This window comes from Gekko japonicus, unplaced genomic scaffold (genome assembly GCF_001447785.1).
Source record: "Gekko japonicus isolate JY-2015 unplaced genomic scaffold, Gekko_japonicus_V1.1 scaffold655, whole genome shotgun sequence".
NCBI lineage: Eukaryota > Metazoa > Chordata > Lepidosauria > Squamata > Gekkonidae > Gekko > Gekko japonicus.
Window position 1 is genome coordinate 681,213 of NW_015163107.1, and position 14,548 is coordinate 695,760.

At 44.2% G+C, this 14,548-nt stretch overlaps 1 protein-coding gene across 1 annotated transcript in view; it reads right to left on the minus strand.

The window, feature by feature from the left end:
- TULP4 (tubby like protein 4) overlaps positions 1-14,548 on the minus strand; it is a 107,401-nt gene that overhangs the window by 76,956 nt on the left and 15,897 nt on the right. The gene's annotated exons all lie outside the window — the stretch shown is intronic.

Below are 14,548 nucleotides of genomic sequence, written 5' to 3' on the forward strand. Positions count from 1 at the left end.
ATGGATCTCCCTAACAAGCTAAGGGCAATTGCTGAGGAAATGAACTGTGCTTTGCTCCTTGGCCAGTTTTCATGAATGCTGATTAATCACCCTACCCCTTAAAAGTCTGTAACCTGTAACTTCAGGGGACTTAGAAGGAGGTAACTCTACTTATGATTGCACACTCAACTGCCAAAGACTAATATAATACTGAAATTTACAGAAGCATTGGCTGTAAATTCTGTCCAATTTTCAAAGGCAGCAGTGGGAAGAAAGCAGAAGACAATGACTTAAAGGTAATTGGTAAATCAGCAGATAATATAATCAGGCACTTTATCCAATCAGAAGAGCAGATATTCCCACCAAAATGGACTATGGCGCATGGTATCCCACTAATCACTACAGTCTTAGACTGGTTTGGAAAGGAATTTTTTCAGCTGTATAAGGATAATTGCTCACTGAGATTGTCATTATACCTTTAATTCTGCAGTGCTTGCTCTGTGATTACCAACTGCTTGCTGCCATACTGAGCTATGCTGAGAAAGTGTGGGAGAGTACTGCTATTTAGATAGCGTTTGAGGTTTCCCTCCCCCTCCCTTTTAGTCTAAGGCAGTCTTCTGCACATACTCATCATTCTGTATGTTTGTGCGCGCACTACCGGGATTAACAGCTGCACACACAAATAGTGGTTTTTTGAGTTTTATTCTCACATTAATGAGAGCATTGCACCCATACCAATAATTCATCTCTGTGCTGTGATTAATCAAATAGTGAATGGATTCCTATATAACGGAGTTTGAATCCAGTGGCACCTTTAAAACCAACAAAGTTTAATTCTGGGTATAAGCTTTTGTGTGCGTGCACACATACCCAGAATTAAACTTTGTTGGTTTTAAAGGTGCCACTAGACTCAAACTTTGTTCTGTCTGAATTTGAGCAAGAGACTCAGAGTGATGCCTAAGCCCAAGACAGGGAAGGACATCCCACAGTCCAGGGAAGGGGGAAAGGTGTGATGGACAGGGAGGCAGGTGTCACTAGCACCTGTCACAGCAGCTCAGCCCAAGTCAAAGCACATGGCTTTTGGGAGGCAGCAGAAACCAAGCAAGAGCTCTGAAGCAGTAGACATTAATGCTGATGACTGGCAGTAACCCATCCAAGTCTGCTCTTGGCATAAGTGGCAGTGGAGGAAGAGGAGGAGGGAAGACCAGGGATACAGCATTTCCTGTTTAAGCCTCCAGCAAGCAGCTTCAACACCACCAGTTGTATGCCCACCTCGTCTCAGGCTGTTGGTCAGGCTTTCTCACAACTGGGGAACAAGATTACCGTTCTAGTAGCAGACATTTATCCCCAGGGGAACTTTGGGCAGAATGCAAAGGAGGGATTTAGATCTGGGCCAGGGAAATGTCTTCACCCTCCCCTCCTCCAGTCCATTTTAGATGAGCCCTTCCTCGAGGGGAAAGCTTGTGAACTTGCTCCAATGTCTTCCAAATGCTTCAACAGCTTCACCAATCAGTCAGCCTGGCTGCTTCTCTGGATCGTGGTTTGATAAGAAACAGCAAATGGAAGTGGCAGGTGGACTGACTCTGTCTCCCCTTCTGCCTCCACTCTGGGGTTGTGTGGCGGTCCTCGAGCCCCCGCCCGGAGGTGTCACCACCGGTAGCCGTGCCACCCTCTGTCTGGCTCTCCGGGTCTCACCTTGCTCGAAGCCGCTGGGGCCGTTGGCGAGGTGAATCAGTTGGGGGAATTCCTTCCACGGCAGAGCTCACCTCAGATACGGACGCTACAGAGGGTTACTCCACCCTCTTAGTCCGCCTGGGAACTGGCTTTTCTTTGGCAGTTTGCTCAGACCGTGCTCTCTCTCTGTCTCTTGTCTGGACCACTTCACTGCCAAAGCCATCCCAGCGCCTCCTCATTGGATCGCTCTGTCGCGACGGACTTCTCCCGGCCTCCTGATGCGGCCCTGGGTCGTTCCCGTGCCCGACCCGGCTGCCCCAGCCGACCGGGCGTGTCGATGTTCCTTCCGTCGCGGGCGTCCTTGGGGCGGTTGCCTCTGGTGCGCCGGCCATCCTCCCCGGCCACCGCAGCCTCTCATGAGCCGGTGAGTTTCGGCAGCGGGGTGGTCGGGGGATCGGGCAGTCGCCGTCCTTGTCCCCCATCGGTGGCCGCGGGTTGCAGGGGTGTGCAGCTTGTGGGAGGGCGTCGTTCGCCTCCCGGCGCGGCCGGGAGGCCTACAGGTACGTCCCGGCCGATACCGGGACAGGTTGGGAGAAGGGTACAATTGTTGACAACTTCACCTCAACTGGGCTTGGAATAAGTCAACAGCCAAAAACACGATTCCCATTGAAATCAATGAAAAAGAAAAGTCAACAAAATTGAAAAGGAATAAAAGTAACAAATCAAATGAAATGAACCTGTGGGAATATCCATATACAGCCTAGTGTTCAGTCATGCACACACTTAGTTTTCCTTTATTTACGCTCCAGGCACCAGCCACTGCATTGCTCCCAAAGCCCTGTCAAACTGGGGACAGAGTCCTAATAAGTAGGAGAGAGAGCATCAACTACTATAATTGGTCCCACTCTTGGAGAATCTCTGAGTTCCTCACAATGTAACACATCATGAAGAAAAGTCAGAATGAATCCTCCCCCCTGATAATGCAAGTTAATGTGTGTACAAGGAGTTTTTTAAAAAGCAGAAAACATGCAAACTTTCACCTCCCATGCATCTGTACTTTGATGTGATAACAAACCCAGAAAAAGCTTTACTATTTGATTATCCTGAGTTTATTACCCTGGGCTGGCTCTGATCCTTTGTGAGAGATGTGTCTCAGTTACTAGTCTAGACAACCTGAAACTACCTGGCTACTGTTCCCTAATTCACTGTATTCTGTCTCTGATTTTGGGCCAACAACTACCCTTTTTTCTGATAACTGGATGTTATTTATTTTTATTTAAAACATTTTATGCTGCCTTTCCATCCAATCAGAGTCAACAAGGAAATGAACATAAAACATTAAAAGATTTAAATAATTAAAAATAGTTAAAATTATAAAATTCAATTAAAAACATATAAACAGCATTAGAAGGAGGGCCAGTACCATTTTAGGTGGTATGCCAGATGAACCTTCCAAAGTTTTGGTGCCGCAACGAAGAAGGCCCTTTCTTAGGTCACCACCTATCTAGCCTCAGATGGCAGGGTCAACTGAAGCAGGGCTTCCTAGGATGACTGACATGAGAGGGCAGGCTTTATATGGGAGAAGGTGGTCCTTAAGGTATGCTGGTCCCAAATCATATAGGGCTTTGAAGGTCAAGACCCACACCTTGAATTGAGCCTGGAAACAAACTGGAAGCCAGCACAGGTGGAACAAAACTGAAGTGATATGGTCCCTATGACCCACTTCAGTCAACACTCTGGACACAGCATTCTGTACCAACTGTAGCTTCCAGACAGTCTTCAAGGGCAGCCCCATGTAGAGCACAATGCAGTGTTTCTGGGGTGAATTCTGGTCTACAGGAGCAATGATTAACATCCTAAATAATCACTACTTTTTCCAAGTCCTCCTTTGCCTTGTGCAAAGGTTTGTATACTGCACTCTCTGCGACCTGGCTCAGGGAGGTTCACATCAAATCTATTAAATAATTTAAAATCCAATTCTAAAGCCCAATAACCATATGGTGCCATCATACAATTCTGTTCCCTCAATTTACATTAGCAATGGGGGAAGAGGGGTGGAAGCAGATTGTGAATCAAATGGTTGCTGTTAAAAACAATTGCTGTCCTCAACCATAAGCTTGGCGGAACATCTCTGCCTTGCAGTCCATGCAGAATTGTAGCAGATCCTGCAGGGCCTGGATGTTAACCCAGCAGAAAGTTCCACCAAAGCACAGCCAGGGCCAAAAAGACCCCGGCTCTGGTTGAGGACACTCTCTGGGCCAGGGACTTCCAATAGATGTTGGTCACTTGAGCATAATGCTTTCCGGGGAATATACCAGGAGAGGGAGTCCCATAGGTACATTGGTTCCTGACCATTTAGGGCCTTAAAGATCGAGACCAAAACATGGAACCTGACCCGGTACTCAGAGCTGGTGCAGCTGGCAAAGCACAGGTTGTATATGTGCAGTTATAGGTGTCCCTGTAAGGACACAGGCCGCTGCATTCTGGACAAGCTGTAACTTCCAGATTAGCCTCAAGGGCAGCCCAGCATAGAACAAATTACAGTAATCAAGTCTAGAGGTGACCGTTGCATGGATTACCGTGGCTAGGTTCTTGTGCAAAGGTTTGTATACTGCACTCTCTGTGACCTGGCTCAGGGAGGTTCACATCAAATCTATTAAATAATTTAAAATACAATTCTAAAGCCCAATAACCATATGGTGCCATCATACAATTCTGTTCCCTCAATTTACATTAGCAATGGGGGAAGAGGGGTGGAAGCAGATTGTGAATCAAATGGTTGCTGTTAAAAACAATTGCTGTCCTCAACCATATGCTTGGTGGAGCATCTCTGCCTTGCAGTCCATGCAGAATTGTAGCAGATCCTGCAGGGCCAGGGTGTTAACCCAGCAGAGAGTTCCACCAAAGCAGAGCCAGGGCCAAAAAGGCCCCGGCTCTGGTTGAGGACACTCTCTGGGCCAGGGACTTCCAATAGATGTTGGTCACTTGAGCATAATGCTTTCCGGGGAATATACCAGGAGAGGGAGTCCCATAGGTACATTGGTTCCTGACCATTTAGGGCCTTAAAGATCGAGACCAAAACATAGAACCTGACCCGGTACCCGGAGCTGGTGCAGCTGGCCAAGCACAGGTTGTATATGTGCAGTTATAGGTGTCCCTGTAAGGACACAGGCCGCTGCATTCTGGACAAGCTGTAACTTCCAGATTAGCCTCAAGGGCAGCCCAGCATAGAGCAAATTACAGTAATCAAGTCTAGAGGTGACCGTTGCATGGATTACCGTGGCTAGGTTGGGGCAAGACAGGTACGAGGCAAGTTGCCTGACCTGGTGAAGTTGGAAGAATGCCAGTTTGGCAACATTTGCGACCTGGGCCTCCATTGACAACGAGGTATCCAGAACCACACCCAGACTCCAGGCTGTCTGCACCAGTATTAGAGGCGCATGGTCAAGAGCCAGGAGCTGGCACCCCAAAACTAAGCCACCACCCACCCAGCCAAAGAACCTCCGCCCAAGTGTTCCTACTGCTGAATCCAAAACAGACTTGTCTAAAGCTAAGAAAAGATCAGCTTAAGCTGACCAAGCTGAGCTCTGCCAGAGAAACAGGAATCTATATATCTAATAGCCAAGTTGCCCCCTCCATGTGGATATCTAAATCCGCACATTGGGGGGACTGGGGGGGGGGAAGAGATTTTCCTGCACACTTGGGGCACTCCTCAGGTGTGCAGAAAAATCTAAAAAGTTGAAAAAACTATATGAGGGATACTTAAATCCCCCCAAAGGTAAAAGAGCATTCCCTGCATATGCGCAGAGAATGCTCTGGCAACTGTCTCGCTGCCGCCACCACTGGTGGGGGGAGAAGGCTTGGCTGGCCTGCTGGGTCCGCCTGCTGGGCTCACCTGCTGCCTTTTCCTCCTCCTGAGGAGCTCATCCTGCTTCTGCAGGCCGGGAGCTGTGGGAAATACTCCCCCCGTGAGTATCACGGGTCCCCCTTCTTGTAGAATTCTATAGCAGGGGCATGCATATATGTACTCTGCCTCCTGGCTGTGGAGCTGGGTGTCACTGATATGATGAAACTCAACTATACATTTCTTTATCTAATCCCCACGAAGCAGCCATCTTTCACTTGTAAGCCAGTATTTGCTGTGATAAAGTAGCTGAGTGGGGAAAAGTGTGTTGATCAATGCTACAATAAACTCAAGGCTAAGCTACTATAACACACTGTATGCAATGCTGCCCTTGAAAACAATCTAGAATCTGCAACTGTACAAAATGTGGTTGCCTGTTTGTTTGTTAGTGCTGCCATACTACAGATATTATGCCTGTGCTGAGAACAAAACACTGGCTGTCAATAATCCTTGAGGAATAGCCTTACAAAATATGTAAGCAAGTCTTCAAGTTTGGTACAGCTCCAGAAGCTATACAAAGGAGAACTTTTTTTATAGACAGACAGACAACCTTTATTGGCATGTAAGAGATAAGATAACATTACAATTTAGGAATATATCAAAGGTATGGCTGTCGAACAGCCAACAAAAAAGAACTGATCAATTAATAGTTTCCCTGGTTCAAATTACAGATTGAAGAAAAGAAGCAGCATTAAAAGTTATAGAAGCGTTTTGCCCAGAGAGTAGCAACTGGATCTTGATAATTTCAGGAAGACCACGCCATGTAAAAAGAAGGGTGTCCAGAAATTTTCCTCAAATCTTAGTATAAAATGGACAATTTAAAAGAACATGGGAAACTGATTCGATAGCACCCTGACCGCAGGGGCATTGCCTAAATTCATAGGGGATTTTTGGCATCTTCCAGAGAAGATGGCCGATGGCAATACGTTAAATCTGGCTAACATAAATGCCCTTCTTTGATGGTGATCAGTTAGAGAACAAAAATACGTAGCTGTCTGGCCCAGTGTCTGGGATAATCCCAGATGAACTGGGGAACAGGTTTTCCTGGCTTACTCAGTCAGGCGCTGAAATTGAATATCTAGAAACCTGCGTTTAATTGTATAAAATATTGTGGAGGCAGATGATAAGTAAAGTGGGTCTAGATGTATTCCTAAGGACCTAATTTTTTTTTTTACTAATTTCAGCCAATTAGGGTCATATTGATCTGTCAGCATTAAAAAGGTAAAGGAATTTGGGTCCGGATTAAACAGAAGGCACAGCCAGAATTTGATGGACAGAAGCCAGGCCCGAGTTTCCAGCAGCATCTGGCCGGTTTCAAGACAGATCGCAGTGTATGGGACACAATTAGGGAGTCCAAGGATTTTCCGGGGGTGGGAGGATTGTAAACCCTCTGCTGATTGGTTAATTGCGCTTATCCAAATGGGGGCGCCATATAGAAATTGTGGACTAGATTTTGCATTGAAGGCTTTTAAGGCCATTGGGACATATCTATTGCCTCTCAAGTAGAAAAAGTGGGTGATGGCCTCAGCACTGTTTCTTGCTAGAGTAGTAGCACATTTGCGGTGAGTAACCCAGCTCCCACTGTAGTAGAAATTGATCCCCAAGTATTTAAATGATTTGACCTGCTCAATGGGATTTCCCTGGATTGTCCATGTGAACTGTTTCCAGGATTTGGAAAAAACTAGGATCTTTGTTTTCCCATAATTCAAAATTAACCTGTTGTTGTTACAGTAGGTCAAACATTGGTGTAAAATACGCCTCAGTCCGATTCGAGAACATGAGAGTAAAATGGTGTCATCTGCATATAAAGGAACTGGAATATAGTGTTGGCCAATTTTGGGAACATGTCCATCAAATTCGAACAATGATAGAGCCAGGTCATTTAGAAACAAATTAAAAAGTGAAGGGGCAAGGATGCAACCCTGTTTTACGCCTTTGCAAATAGAGATTTTGGGGGTTAGATTTCTCCGTAGATTGAATTTAACCTGAAAACTGGTATGTGTATATAGTTTTTTAATTTAAAAAAAGCAGTCTGGGATCTATATTCATTCTAGCCATCTTGTCCCATAAGAGGTCTCTTGGGATTGAATCAAACGCTGCCTTAAGGTCTAAAAAGGCAGCAAAAAGCTTATTGCCTGGTTTCCCACTGTATTTAGTAACAAGGTGTGATAGTACTGCACAGTGGTCCAGAGTGGATTTTCCCCGACGAAACCCTATTTGTTCTGGTCCTAGAATGTTATGGTCAGTCATCCATCCATCTAATTTAATTAGAAGGTGTTTGGCATAAAGTTTGCCACCTACTGATAAAAGGCTGATCGGTCTATAATTTTCAGGAGAGGGAGGATCACCCTTTTAAAAAATGGGGAGAGAACTTTTTGTACTGGGGGTTAGGTTTTTAAGGAGGTATGTCTTTGTTATTGTTCACATGAAAGTTTAACTAATTTAATTAGCTGAATTTTTGTAAGCTGCCTTGAATCTAGATGGAGAAAGGCAGAAGATAAATTGTTTATATTAATAAAATACTAGTACTTTACAGCTGGGAGTATGAGTTTTAATAAAATGGATTAAGAAATCAAAATCAGCAGGACTTTTGTGGTAGGTCTTGACGGGAGACAAGTAGCACCCAAAATTAATTATTTTCTCCAAACAGAAAAAAAATTCTTTAGCAGTCAGAGTTAACTAACAAACAAACAATATCCATTGGCAGCAAGTGATGGGGGTGGGGAAATGGTGACGTTACTGATCACTGTATCTCAAAAATGACATCACAGAGCTGGAAAAACTACAAAAGAGGGCAACCAAGATGATTAAGAGGTTGGAGCACCTTCTCTATGAGGAAAGGCTGAAGAGTCTGGGACTTTTCAGTTTAGAAAAGAGATGACTAAGGGGGACATGATAGAGGTTTATAAAATTATGCATGGAATTGACAGAGTTGACAAAGAGAAATTTTTCTCCCTCTTCCAGAATACTAGAACTTGAGGGCATCAAATGAAGCTGATGAGCAGTAGATTCAAGACAGACAAAAGGAAATACTTCTTTACACAGCAAGTGTTTAAAATGTGGAATTTGCAGCCAGAGGATGTAGTGATGGCCACAGGAATAGGCAGCTTTAAAAGGGGATTAGACAGATTCATGGAGGATAGGTCTATCAGTGGCTACTAGCCATGGTGACTGAAGGAAACCTCCATTTTCAGAGGCTCTAAACCTTTGAATCCCAGTGCCAGGAGACAACATCAGGGGAAGGCCTCAGCCTCTAAGGCCTGTTGCTGGCCCTTCAGAGGAACTGGTTGGCCACTGTGTGAGACAGGATGCTGGACTAGATGGACCACTGGGTCTAATCCAGCAGGGCTCATCTTATGTTCTTACATATTTGATTTCTTGCAAAAGGTCACTGCCTATGGTTGTCATATAAATGACAAAATAATTGTCATGGGCAAAACAGGATGTAATGCTTTGAAAGAGATTTAATTCTGACAAGATTACCACATACAGATTCCTTCACAGACTTATTAATATCTGTATTTTACAGATATGTCTCTATTAAGGTGGTAATATCCTTTATGTATTGTATACCCTTTGTGTATTGTATAAACTAATTCACACTGCATCCTTTCAGTCTTATACTGCAAGAATCTGCATCTAGAAGTCCACTCCTTAAAATATGCATTGCCAAAAGAGCACACAGAGTAGAGAGAGCCAGGACAATGAATATACTGTGATTCTGTGTAAGCTTAAAAGAGTACTTAAGGTACCAAATACACCTTACTGAGAACTTCGGATTTCATTTATCTTAAAAAGCAGGTTTCTAGCTCTAACGGTTGCGTCACTTGGCTTGAAAATGTGTTGACAATGTCTGATGAGAATTCAGATGCCAGAGAGGCTTCATGGTCTGTCCTCGCACCTGTCACTGCCACCACCAGCTTCCATTTCCCACTGGCATACCATCCTTCAAACCTTGCAGCTGTCAGTCGTCAGTCCTGGCTTGAAAGGGGTGTGTTATCCCTGGAGAAATATAGTGCTATACCATAGCAGCACTTTAGATAGCACAACATGGACACAATTTTATGTATTATAACATTTATATCCCACCTTTCCTCATGGTTCAAAGCAACTTGCAACAATAGTTAAAAAACATTTTCAGTTTAAAACCAAAAATAAAACAACTCCCCATCCCAATCTCTTCCCCCTCCTCTCCTTAAAAGATGCCTGCCAATTCAGACACCCTCAAAGAGCCCTGGCAAACAGGCAGGCCTTGCAGTGCCTCCTAAAGATCTTCGAGGAGGGGCCGCTCTCACCTATTCAGGAAGCCAATTCCACAGAGCTGGACCCACAATGGAAAAGGCCTGGGCTCTGGTCGATGCCAGACAAGCCATCCTAGGTGGTAGGAACACAAACAGATGGCATACCAGGGCGTATGGAAGGAGATGGTCTTTCAAATATGTGGGTCCCAGATTGTATAAAGTTTTAAAGGTTATAATAACAAGCACCATGAACTGAAATAAGAAACAGACTGGCAGCCAATGTAGCTGTTTCAAAATGAGCAACATATGTTCCCTATGCCTAGCCCCTGACAGTAGTCAGGCTGCTGCATTCTGGACCTGTTTTGGTTTCCAGTTGTCTTCTAGAGCAGCCACACATTGAACATGTTGCAGTAATTCAACCATGATGTTACAGAAACATGGGTCAGCATAGCCAGATTGGCTGAGTCTAGGTAACGAGACAGTTGGCGAATCAGATGCAGCAAGATAGAAGGTGCTCCTGGCCACCTTGCCATAGGCGTCAACTTTGGGAGGGCTGGGGGGCTCCTGCCTTCCTGAACTTTCTGAGCCCCCCTCCCAGGGCAACCAGTGCCAGACAGAGCCAGGCAGAGAGACCCAAACACTCTTGTTTTTGGTAGAATGACACCCCTCCCCTCCTCCACCTGGCTGTTGTGCATCCTACATGACGCAGGCAGATGCAAGCCAATGCCAGTGATCTGCATCCACCAACTCACACAGCAGAACCAGAAAAAAAGTAAATAGATGGGGAAAGAAGGAAGCTAGCTTTGTGGCACCAAATTAGTTTTTAAAAGATCTCAAAATTACACTCAAAACAAACTCAAGGGGTGTTTCTCTCCCCTGGACACACCACCAACCAGCCAGGCAGGCAGAATCCTCCATGTAGAAGCCAGCTCTTCCCCCCCCCAACCCCCAAAAACTTAAAACGAACTCAAGGGGCTTTTTTCTCTTTCTAATCCTCCTTCGAAATTCCTTTGTAAGAGAACTGTTACTCTTAGGTCAGCAACTGAATGTCCTGGAGGGTTAAAATGTTCCCCCACTGGTTTTTTAATGTTGTGGTTTGTAATAGCAGTAGAAAAAGTAAGAGTCCAGTAGTACCTTTAAAGACTAAGAAAATTATGGTTGGGTACATTGAGCAAACTTCATAGGACGGCAGAAAACAGAAGGGCCTGGCATGATTTGGTCCATGGGGTCGCGAAGAGTCGGACTCAACTGTGCGACTGAACAACAACAACAAATGTGCTTTAATGAGTCACTGCTCACTTCTTCAGACTTATTTCCACTTATTCTTTGCATCCTCCTGGACTGAATCCTCCTGTCTCAAACTGAGACCTAGGTTTCCTATCTCATTACCAGTGCTGATATCTCTACTCCTACTACCCCTCTGCATATCACACCCAATCCGATCAAGCTGGCTATTGCCATTCAGCATCTGAAATCATCTTTATAAAGTTTATTTCTCGGGTACCTTGTGTTACATTTTAGGGCACACATCGCCTGGCTCGACAAAGTGACATTTATGTCAGATCTGGCCCTCGTAACAAATGAGTTTGACACCCCTGTGTGCTAGAGAGTCATTCCACTCTGCAAGTTTAGAAGCTCTGGGGAGTCTCTCCCTAAATCCCACATGGCTCCACCTCCATAGATAGTGACAATGGGCTGTGATTTCTCTGGCCCAGCCCCAGCCCCCCCCCAGGAAACTGGAAAGTCTACGCCCTTGAACCTGCTTTTCAGTAAGCAAGGCAGGGTCCATGAGCACTGCCAAGCTCTTAACCTGCTCTGAAAAGGCCAACGTTGCTCCATCTAGGACACATAGATTCAGCCCCTCTAGAATATTAGCCTTCCCAGCAACATTACCTCTGTCTTGACTGGATTCAGCTTCAGTTTGTTCTGCCTTAGCCACCTGACCACAGCCTCAAAACACTAGTTCAGAAACAAGAGAAACATATTTGGAGGCTTGGATAATGAAATACAGAGCTGGGTGTCATATGCATATTGATGACACCCAACCCCAAAGCTCCAGACAATCTCATTCAGCAGCCTCATATATACAACAAAGGTCATGGAACCCTGTGGCACTCCACAAGATAAATTCCAAGATAAATCAAGTCTATTCCTTAGTCAGTTCCAATCTACACCTTGTACTCAAGTTTTATAACAATAGAGCAGTGGTTTTTCAAAGACTGTTTCAGTGATGTTGCCAGCAAATATATCTCTTGCCACCTGCATCAACTGGGTCAAAATTTTGGCTCTTCCTAAAGGATGCAATCTGCTCATATTATGCATTCCTGCCATAGCATGTTAAGCTGTTTTATGAAACAAACTGTTTCATACATCAACAATCCAACAGCACTAGTAATTTGTCACACGTTTGCGCTGCTCCATCTCTTATTGTCCTGGGGCAACTGTCCATCTACTTAACCAAGTCAACCCCTGTGTTTAATTTACCTTGTACTGTACCATACACTGACCTCATTCTTTCTATTTTTGATTGTATCCTTGTTGTCTCCTGAGCTAGCCTTCAGTTCATCATTCCCCCTGGTTGCAGTACACAACAGCTGTTGTTGATTTCTACTGCAAAAGCTCTGGAGATATATTTTGCAAAACAGACGGTAGTGTTATATATGTCCTGCTAGCATTTTAAAACTGCTTCTAAAATTCTTTCCTATTTATTCAGCACTTAGAAAACTGTAGCTAGCTTTTTGTGTTGTTTTTTGGGGGAAAGTTGCTTATGATAAGCACATTTGGTGGGAGTACCTTCAGAACACACTGCCCAAGCACCCAAGTTCACATGGAACCACAAGAGCCAACTGTGTATAAGTAATACGGCCACCATGTGAACAGACCTCTAGCATAATAGCTTTGCCCTACTGAACCATTTTTGTTAAGAGCCAGCTAGCTCACAGCAATAGGAACCTGCATGAGCAAAAGGTCCTAGGTTCAATTCTCAATATCCGTGGATATCTCATAACAGCAGGGACAGCAAATACCACTGGTAAACGCTTACAGCATTTTCCAAATAAGTTTTACTTATTTTCCTTCAAGTACCGATAAATGGTGAAATCTGTTGTCATCACTAAAATGGGTAACTATCTCTGTAATAGAGATTGCAGCACAGGGTAGTTGAAGCTTTGAGCAAATTATACCACCTGAGTCCTGGCACTGTTTAGTTGTGAGTTAATAATCCATCAGTATGCTGTAGCCACATTTTATTCACACAATTAGAATGGTCTGATCAGGCCTAACGAGTGGCTTTGTTCAAATTATGGGAATATTGTCACAATCCTTTATTCAGTTCCTTTCCCCTTTCCTTTCTTTTTTGCAGATAAATATAGAGCATTCTCTTATCACTAATGATGAAAACTACTTTACTCTATGAACTTTTGGAACAAAGAAAAAAGCAACTACCTTTATTATATATAAAAAAGATGGCAGATTCAGTCTGCAATCAGTAATCATGTGACCACCCCTTAATTAAATCCACATTATTTTTTGCAGTTCTGACAAAAAAGATGGAATTTTGACCAGAAGTGCCTCAAGCATTGCCTTGAAATTCTGGGATTAGACAGATGGGTCTTTTACAGTGACTTCAATGGATTTAGAATGGTGTAACTCTGTTTAGACCAGCACTATTAAAAGAACAAATAAACAGTGTTATAGGGACAGATGGACACAGACAGCAGCAACAACACAGAGTTGAGAACAGGCCCTGTTACTTTTGACCCACAGAAAACCAGTGTACATTTTCAAAACATGGGTTTCTGTGGAATGTTTATGAATGTCCTATAGTATTTCATTTTAAAACGGACCTTTAAGAAGATTAAAGCAACTATTTAGCTGGATAGCAGTACAGTTGTGACAGAAGAGATTTGATTATAAATAAATATCCCAATAAATAGCTTTCTGGTCTATTCTATCATTTTTCTTGATAGCAGATTACTAATGTCCCCTGAAAATATCTATCTCAATTTCATGCAAGAGAGAGATTTAATAAGGTCCTTCCTTAATATCAGTTTCATTTCATTAATGTTTTGACCAACTTCTTAGATATGCAGGGGGGTAGGGTAAATGGGTAAACCTGACCCAGGCCCATATTTAGTAATCTATATGAAATTATTTCAATAGGAAATTTACCCCACACACACACAACAAAAGCACCCATAGCTGAAGATAAAATGGAGACAGGACCATTTCTTTGTAAAAGGCAGGGCCCACCAGGACACTTCTGTGAAGGCTCTTGATCCATTACTTACATCAGAGTTTGTATTGCAGGCTATAGGAAATACATTTTTCAGTTCAACCACTGACGTAGTGTTGCCAGGTCCTTTCACGTCCCCAGTGGGAAACTTTGGGGGGCATTTCTGGAGGGAGCGGGGATGTCCCCAACGTGATGACATCACCAGGGGTCATTTTGTAGGAAAAGAGGTGCAGGAACTTATTAGCATAACTTATTTGCATATGCCACACCTCCTGACATCACCGGAAGTGTGTCAGAAGGCAACACCCACCGCTCAGGCTCCACTGGACTCTTTTGGATTGCTAGCTATGGGGGGGGGTGGACACATGCAGATCTGCCCTCACGGAGGGCATCTCTGTGTACCTGAATAAACCTTGGCCTTAAAGGTGCTACTGGACTGTTTTGGATTGCTATCTGGGGGGGGGGGCTCTGCAACTTACCTGGCTGCTTCTTGCTCCTTGTGGCCCGGGGCTTCTG